This window comes from Ambystoma mexicanum, chromosome 14, assembly GCF_040938575.1.
Source record: "Ambystoma mexicanum isolate Mex_15411 chromosome 14, UKY_AmexF1_1, whole genome shotgun sequence".
Classification (NCBI taxonomy): domain Eukaryota; kingdom Metazoa; phylum Chordata; class Amphibia; order Caudata; family Ambystomatidae; genus Ambystoma; species Ambystoma mexicanum.
The window spans coordinates 353971106-353980686 of record NC_090940.1 but is presented as its reverse complement, the minus strand read 5'-3'; the positions used below and the strand labels follow the sequence as shown (position 1 = coordinate 353980686).

Below are 9581 nucleotides of genomic sequence, written 5' to 3'. Positions count from 1 at the left end.
TTGGTCATTTGCACTGCAGGGTGCAAATGTAAAGGTTAAAGGCGTAATACAAGCCTTTTGCCCTTTGCAGTGCAAAGTGAGTAAACGCTGCCTCGCATGACGACATGCGAAGCAGTGCCCACAATTACAATTAAATGCTCAAGTCGGAGAGAGCGTTTCATTTTTATTTGTGAATACTGCTTGCCATGTGCGCATGGTAGGTAGTGTTCACAAATGAATAATGAATGGTGTCCGACATGCAAGCCTGTCAGACAGAGTTTATTTGGAATTGTAAATGTTGCTTGCCCTGTGAGGCTGGCAGTCGATGTTTACAATGGATCCATATGGTCTGCTGCATAAAGCAGCATTTGTCTGGGAGAGAAGAAGGAGGTGGTGGAAATGCAAGTTGCGTTCTGCACCTCCTCACTACCATACAAATGATTGAAAATGGGAGGTACCGTTAATGGAAGTCGTAAAAGATTACCGTTACACCCCCGTTGATCATAAGCCCATAGGATCCTCCTGTTTGAACAGGAACTTCCTTAGTCTGCTGTGCGTGCACATAAAAACGTCTTCCCTGCTTCCCCTGGCATATTAACTCACAATGGACTAGAAGTGGAATTGCGTTTTTAATGGCAAATGTAGCTGATCAGTAATATCTAACTATGTTACAAATGGTCATACAGCAATGGAATTATACAATATGGAACTTTGCATTAATTTACCCAGGGTGACCCCATCTTACACATTTTCAGCAAGCCCAACCCTTTCCTTATGAGCACATTTGGAAATAAAATAGGTTGCCACGCACAAGAGACCCAGGGTTCAGAGGTCTACTGAGAAATCTCCAGAGCTCCCTAGAGGCCAGTCCTCCCCTGAATCTACCTGTTCTGTCCAAATGTTTATGACTGGTTTACTCTACCAGTTTTGTCAAGCTGAAAGTAGCAACTGCACTAAGCTCCTTTTTTCATATGGACATATTAGAACTTGTTTCATAATCAAAAATGTAACAAACTATATAGTGAGGTACTACTATGATCATGATATTTATTAAAATCATGATTATACTAGCACAAGACAGCAGGATCATACTGATCCAATATCATAGGATAGACATAGTGATGGAACTAATAAAGTTATCAATAAAACCTATTTTATGTGGCAGTCGCATAGTTGCTTTGTCAATTTGGCTGGCGCCATTCTAACCGTGGCCCATTTTTGTGGCATGATAAATCACTTTGGCCATCATTATGTAGGAATAATCATGCACCAATATGGACAATCCTTGCATTCACCATGTAGAAAAGTCCTGACAGGGCGGTATTTCACATTGCTACCACATTACACCCCCACTCGGTGGGAATTTGTGAAGGCCCCTGTTTCGCTACCCAACTGGTCCTTTACCATTTGCAGTCCACATCACCACCAGGGCAGAAATGCCTACCCCGGTCAGAGGGAGTGATTTGGAGTTCCAAACTGGGACATGGGGTCTCTGTTCCCTAGATGAGAGGTTTTCCCTAAAGTCCTCACAACTTTGTTAGACCTATAGGCACCCTCTGAAAAATTCACCAATGCGAAATTGGGAACATTGTGTCAATGCCCTCTGTCTTCATAATGCAAAATTGGAAAACAGAGGCAGAGGAGCCAGGAGCTTGGTTGGATTACCTCTAAACTTTCTAATGCATCCCAGCCCAATGGCCTTCTGTCAGCAAAGGGAGGAAAGACGTTCTGTCAGCGAGAGGTTGCACGCTGTCGGGAGCCTCCACCTAAATCAACTTGGTCCCTACATTTGGGAATTGTAGTCCTACTGACCGTAGCCACAACTATGGCCAGGGTGGTCCCAGCCTTCCAATTTCCATGTTGGAAGCCTAGAATTTCCAATATATGAAGAAGTGCTTGTCTTAAAGTATAGAGTATATAATAGTATCCACCATCTTTATGACTACAACAACACACTGCGATGTAGCAAACAAATTGTTGGGATGGATATCTGACGAGAGGTGCTAACCATACTCACCCTTCGTTTTCAGGACTCAGTGTCTGTCATTCAGCCAAACAATTTTTTTTGGGGAAGAAAATCCATTAAAACATTACAGAATGTAGCATCAGTATAATATTACAGTGCAAATGTGTAGAAAAGTAAACAATGTAAACAATCTGTGGTTACTTATTAATATAGCTAAAATATAGTCTTTAAACATTAAAAATGTATGGCTTTTTAAAAATATAAATATCAGTGTGTACTTCATAATATTCATTATCTAGAACAAGTTTAAAAAGTTTACCTGATTTCCTACATCTTTGCAGCAAAGTTGTTTACCGCCCATGTCACACAATTTTATTGAGTAAGCAAAAGATATGAAGGAGCAGGGCATGATTGATTAACATTTTTCATTTTAAAAGTGGTATTAAAATCTGTATCCTAATAGCAGCATATTTCGAGCACAATCACAGAAATTGAAAAATTGTTTAAATATTTCCGCTGCAGAAAGCAGAACGATTTATCTGTCACTGATATTAAGTGTAACATGTTGATCCTCATCCTAGTTACATATATATGTGGTTCCAAATTAACATCCCAATTTAAAATTGATCAGCATTGGAAGCCAGTGACAAAAAGTTGTGTATGCAGACTAGGTTTCTCTGTTTCTCTAGCTTTGTGTGTATAATTAAAAACATTGTTTTGTTAAAACCATTCTTGCCTAAAACCAACATAAAAAGACTGATAAGGTAATCATGTATGCATTCAACAAGCTAATTATTATGTTGCATGTGCCAGACCATATAGACACCTTGGTCTTTTGCCAACTTGTATTAAGTGCAGGTCGGAGAACATTTATTTTGTGCACTGATGCGCTGAATTGATGAGTTCTTAAGCAATTTTATTCTAGAAATAGGAAAAGACAATGAATACCTACTAGAGGTTTTTTTCTAAGCAATCAAGTTTTGAAGAAGTAAGTACATCCTATTATTACCTGAATACAAATATCATCATTTGAAATCTATTAAGGACAGATTTCTACTCACTACAATTGTACACGTGCATTTCTCAAGGCTGTAAGGAGTAAGGATTATTATGCATAATGTTTCGTGTTTTGGAATTATTTGAATTCCTATACATATGAAGCTATAAAACACAAAACACCCACAATCCTACAGATACAATTCTGTATAAATGGAGCAGTATGCAATTACAAAGTAAGAAACAAGTATTAAAAAGAGAGATAAAAGAGAAAGGGCTAGGGCTAGAAAACAGAGGTGATGTTAGTATTCTTTATTCAATATTTATAACCAACATTTTGCTCTAATTACATGATTATAATTTCATGGTTAAGGTTGGAAGGAACAATTCATGTCGTCAAATAGATTGTGACTCTCTAAGGTAAATATATAACAACAATTGGTAATTAATGTTTAAATGGATGGTATTCTTTAGTATTTTTAAGAATTCCATTTTGTTTTAAATTACTTGTGTTTTTTGGAAAGGTTTAAGTAACACATCTTTATATGAGTTAATGGCCAACTCTGACCCATAAATTGCATATACTCTCTGATCACCAAGAATAATTGAAATAGCTTGTTCGGGTGTCCTCAAAATGTCCCTTCATAATCCAACATTGCTCTTGAATTATACCCTGTAAAGAGGTGTTTAACTTACCATGCATGCACATAATGTTTGATTAATTTGTATGGCACACTGTAAATATTTGCTGATAGGCGCTCTTATGTATAACATAGCAGAGTTTGCATCAATTCTCTCTATGAACAAAATTGTACTGTTTAATTAATTTATATGTTTGATTTATCTGGCAAGATTATTTAATGAAGGCTATTGGTTGTGGTACGAGCAAACATTAATTTATAGAAGATATTTTTATGATCCAAAAACATGCATGACATGGAATAATTTCCTGAGAAGAAGCTCTATGAGATCATTTATATATATATGGCATAGTGATGTGTGAATTAAAATAGAAACATTAATGTCTTGATCTGAAATAAGTCAATGTTGCACTGTTGATAATTATAAATTATCTGATGGTGCTACGCCCTTTTGAACAGACCAAAAATTGCTTAAACAGCATATTTTGTTCTGCAGTTGTTTTTCTGATAGATTATAACTTTGAGATCATTCACTATGCTAAATTTGTGTAAATTATTCATTGCAAATTTGCACATGCTACATATTCTGCCTGTAAAAAAAAATCGAACAGGTTGACCATCATGTATTTGTGAGAAAATATTGTCGATATTGTTTGTGGAACTTAGACATAATTTTGAACGTAACGTCAGTGGTCTTGTTTATACTACAGATGGTTCAGCATCAATGTCATTTTCTGTATAATTATCAAGTAACACAATATGCCAATTTTTGTTATGAATGTTGTGCAGAGGTTTTCTATCCTTGGTGTATCTTGTAATAAACCACCTGTACTTTGTGTTTTTATCTTCATATTCTTGGGTTCAGGAACCAATAACTCCATTCTAGATTTGTGTTGGTTTTTATTTTTGCTTCACTGATAGCATTTTTTGAATAGTCTTGCTGAATAAATCTCTGTTCTATCATTTCATACTCCATATCAGGCGCTCTTAGAAACTCTCCTGTAGGGATATTTGTAACTGTGTTTCTTTGATGGCAGCTCTGTGCATGTAAAATTGCATTTGCTTCTCTTGGTTACCTAAGGTTTTTGTATGCACCTTATTAATCTTAACGTAAATGTTATGTCTTGAAAATTGATGTTGATATTGCTGAAATTGCTAATGGTCTAAATTTTGAAATCATTAAGTAATGTTATGTAATCTAGCAATGTTTGCTGTGTGCCTTTCCAAATGAGCAGCATGTCATCTATGTAGCCATGTTATGCTACAATGATAGGTAAAACGCACTGTTCTTTAATGCATGGAACATCTCATATTCTCCCACAAAAAGGTTGGTAAGGAGAGTGGCAAAATATTCCATCCATTGCTTTTCCTTTGATTTGCTTATATACTTCACCACCAAGAGAAAAATATTGCTCACCAAGGTGAACTGTAGAAACTCTTTGAGCATTTCAACATTAAACAGATAAGTAGTTGATTTATCCTTATAGACAAAATCAATTGCTGTGCATGCTAGTCCATGATCAATAGATGTGTACATTTATTGTGACTAAAATATAATGTTCTAATTTTCTTGCCATGCTAGACCTTCCGATATTTGCAGAGTATGCATTGTGTCTCTGAAATATGCTTTTATCTTGTAAACCAAGTATTTGTGAGCTTATTAATATAGTTTGACTGTTTTACATGATCCAACATATGCCACTTACAACTGGCGTAACTTCTGGTAAATGTTTATTTATTCATTTTGTCATTTGTATAGCGCACATAACCCAGAAGCATCTAGGTGATTTTACTTAAGAGAACGGTTACAGTAATTATTTGCATCAGGAAAAGTTACAGACATAGCTACTTAGGTCGAGTAATTGGTTACAGTAGTTACTTACAGTTGAAGAAGTTACAGACAAAGCATACTTGGGTCGCTGGGAAACATTTACAGGATACAGCGTATTCTTACATGGGTTACAAGTCTATAGCCCCTGTAGTAAGTTCCACACATACAGTAAGCAGTGTTTATATTGAAGTGTCTTTTTGTGCTGGCTCTGGAAATCTGGCATGATTTAGTGCAAGTTTCTTGTTTCCTTTCTGACTTATTCTGATTTGGTCTAAACAAATTCTTTTCTTAATAATATTTACAGAATCTTTTGAATTACAGTCTATTGAAGTAGATCCTTGTGATGTAATGTAACCTTGTTTGTCATTATCAATTTTCATTCATTAAATAGGCTTTTTTTCGACCATAAAAGTCATAAAAGCTACACTATATTTGTACATCACAAACAAAAGAATACATTTCTAAGAAAGTTAATCAATACATCACAATTACAATAAAGTTTAAAAGACAGGGGTTTATGCAGCATCCCAAGAGTGAATCAAACAACCATTGGCAGGGGTGGCAGGGCTGACTCTTTCAACTTTTTCAAATGGACTCTCCATTGCCATTTCATATAATTACTTGTCACATGTACAGCCAAAACATTTGTGGTGTCCAGTCATTTGGCCATGGCTTTCCCTGTTGTCCCACAGCCGCAGTTAAAAAATAGCGGCTTCAGGAAATGTTACCTGAATTGCATAGTCGCGGGACAGAGTAGGAGATAACGTTGGAGGTCTTCAACGGGATCACCACAGAGGGTGCATGCTGGAGGAAGGGAATTATTCCATTTGTGCAAGAGTGCATCTGTGGGCAAGACACCAAGATGGAACTTGAGATATACAATTTTATCCCGCCTTGTGGTAATATAGTCTAAATACTCTTCACAGCACACCCATTCCTTAATAGCAAGGTACCGAGCCAGCGACTCAGAGGATCTGGATTTCATGAGGATATCACGCTCCACCTTAAGCCCTGCAGTGCTCTTTATCACATCATTAGATGCACGTGTCATGACAGGAGGGTTAGACCAATATTCCTCAAGGCCCAGCTCAGCCAATGTATTTTTTAAATGGGCCACCAATTTTAGGGAATTACTCCCTTGCTGTGACAGGACATCCAAGAGTGCCTCTTTGTATTTACAAAGGTTATTGTTTGATCATATGCGGGCCCAACCCAAAACAGGTCAAAGTTTACAGATGGACTTAAACCCTTGCAATCCTGTCTCAAGCAACACTGGATTATTTGGTGTGTTGAAAGGCAGCTCAAGAGGGTTTTTCAAAAATGTATTCTCTGTCACTACCAGGGGTGCAATATCCATTTGCCCCCAAAGTTCGGCCCCCTATAGTGCGGCCTGGCATGCCTGGATTTGTCTTTGTATGCCTCCAGCGAGACTTGTATCACCCCGTTACCATGCTCATTAGTGTACCTCGCAAGTGCCCTGCAATACCTGGCCAACAAAGTCTTGGCCTTTTCAACCTGAAGTGTCAACCCACACAACGCCATTACTCTTATCCCCAGGTAGTCATATGCTACAACCTGCTCCATCACTCCATCCTCCAGGGTGAGTCTAATGGCCTTCTGTTTCTTCCTGACATTTGCATTGATGCTCATAGCCTTAGTTTTGCTGATGTTCCGAGAGAGCCCATTCCTCTTACTGAAGGCAACACACATCTCTAGCAGCTTACGGAGGCCAACAGGGGTTAAGTATAAGAGCACAGCCTATCCGCAAACAGCACTGCTGGGAACTTATCACCCACCAGAGAACGGGCGTCAGTTTGCACACCCAAAAGTTATCCCTATTAATGTCTGATCTAAATTGGGAGGTAGCTGGAGTACAATCTTTTGAATAGCTTATTCGACTATTTTCATCATTTTTGGGTTGGTATGTAAAAACAGTATCCCCCTGTAATCCTTGTCATCCCTGAAGAACTTCCTCGTTTTTATGATGTTTTGAAATATCATTTAAGGTATTATAATTTTCTTTTTTATGCCATCTGGTGCGCTCATATCAGCAATTACTTTCAATTCTGTGATTTTCTCTTTCAGTGTGTTCTCTTAATAATTCCATTTTTTTAACTGGCACTGAGATTGTCTTACTATTGTTCGACTAAATTTGAGTCTTCTATATTGTTAAAATCTAAAAAATAAGATTGTGTACACATCTTGGAATTTGATTCTGTTCCAAATGTTTACACACCGTTGCACTTTCTCAATACGTATCAATTTATTTTTGCTCTAATCTAATAAATGTTTTTCATGTTTCTTATGAGAAATTACAATTTCAAAAGGATTGCTTGTGCTACCTGTGTGTGCAAAAAGGGATTTATTATTTCTTTTTTTTATAAGATGCTTAACACAGAAGAGGTTTTCAAGTGCGGGCGCAGGATTCGAACCCATGTACTACCCTGTCAGAGATTCTCATCTCTATTAAATGTGTAAGTCGTCATTGTGACCGATTCTTTTGATATTGTTTAAGGCTGCAAGAGTTTAGATAAAAATAACTTCTAAAAATTGGACATTTTGGTAAAAACCCATCTGCATCTGAAACCAAAATAAAAAAGACTAATCTGGAACTACAGACCTTTAACTAATGCCAAATTGTGTCAAGTGCAGTAATGAGAGAGATGACCATGGGCACTGACATGGTGAAAGATACACTCTAAAGAGAAATGGTTTAATGAAGGTGGGGGGGGCTCAGAAAATGATCAAAACCTTTCCCTTCCCTGAGAATCAGTTCATCGCGTCAATGCCCATCAGAACAAAGAGATTGCAGCACTGACAATCAAACACAACCCATTCGCCAAAGTCTTCCTGGGTGCCGAGGAGAGAAGTGACATGGAGTATGTTCTGGATAATGGTGATCCGCAGTGTGGGTATTTACAAATTGGTGGCTGGTTTCTGCCGGCAGGTTCTGGCTCGTACTGCAGCTCTGGGACATTGCTACCTTTCAGAGGGAGCCCTTCTCTCCCTGCAGGCCCTGGCTCTTGATGCGAGGGATACTGCGATCCGCAGAACCATCGGTCAGCTCCATACCCTGCACCCTACGAACAGAGGAACGCCTCTCCAAGTCATTTTGTGGATACTTCGGGTGCCTTCTCTATGATGCCAGCACATGACAGATGGTCTAACCTGGGAATCTGCATCCTCTGGAGTTTTGCCCCTTTGTTCCAGTGCAGCTTCTGCCTCCAGCCAGTACACCTGTGTGTGGCTGCACGGCAGCAATAAATCACCACCAAGTCCTGCTCCTTCCCACAGTCCCTCTGGCTTCCTGCATGGATCTACTCCTTCTTCTGATAGATGGATTAACGCTTCCAAACCCTGTCAGCCTCTCTGACAGGTGGGCTGGCAGAGGTGCCTACCAGCGAGAGCCAGTACGACTCTACAATCACCAGACTGGCGTTCAGTTAGGCCACAGTGACGCAGACTTACAGATAGGTACCCACCAGTGGAGAGATGCCATCTGTGATGAGTCGCTGCATCAGAAGGAGGGAACAATAACCAATGACCCTGATGAACCAATTTAAATGAGTGACTGCTGCCAAGGCAGCACTCGTTTATCTATGATTGCCATGCCTGAAAGTTATACCCCAAAGCCATTCTTCCAAACCTGCCCACCTTCTGCACCCTGGATCATTGTGGGAAATGAGCTCCTTTTGCAGGGTGGATCATAATCCACATTTCAATGGCTCTGCATTAGACCACATGGATCTTTCACTTCTGCAATGATAGCTGCAGGATCCAGATTTCCACTTGCATCAGTTTTTCACAAAGACCAGGATGGAGCCACATTGATGTGGGGTATTGGCACCCCAAACTCACCTTATGCAATGTGGGCCACAAACATACATCTTGGTCCGTTTCAGTCTTTGTGGCTTGCAGAACCTATTGGAACCAAATATGGGCCCTAAACACACAGTTGTGTCCCTCATGCACACTGTTGGCGGTGGTTGAGCCCTTCCTGGGGGAATCATCTGAGAAGAATTCAGTATTTGTCTTAAAATGTACGCCTTCATATTTTGCCAGCCTGGACTCAAATCATGCATACCCATCGTGCTGGGCAATAGTCTTTGTGAATGCGATTGCCTGAACTATAATGCCTTAACATTGGGTCTTGAGCTTTCCTTGTGAA

The 9581-nt window shown here is 39.1% G+C and overlaps 1 pseudogene; it reads left to right on the top strand.

Moving 5' to 3' along the window:
* The first annotated feature begins 8129 nt into the window (after window positions 1-8129).
* LOC138527199 (T-box transcription factor T-A pseudogene) lies at window positions 8130-8887 on the top strand (annotated as a pseudogene).
* The last annotated feature ends 694 nt before the right edge of the window (window positions 8888-9581 follow it).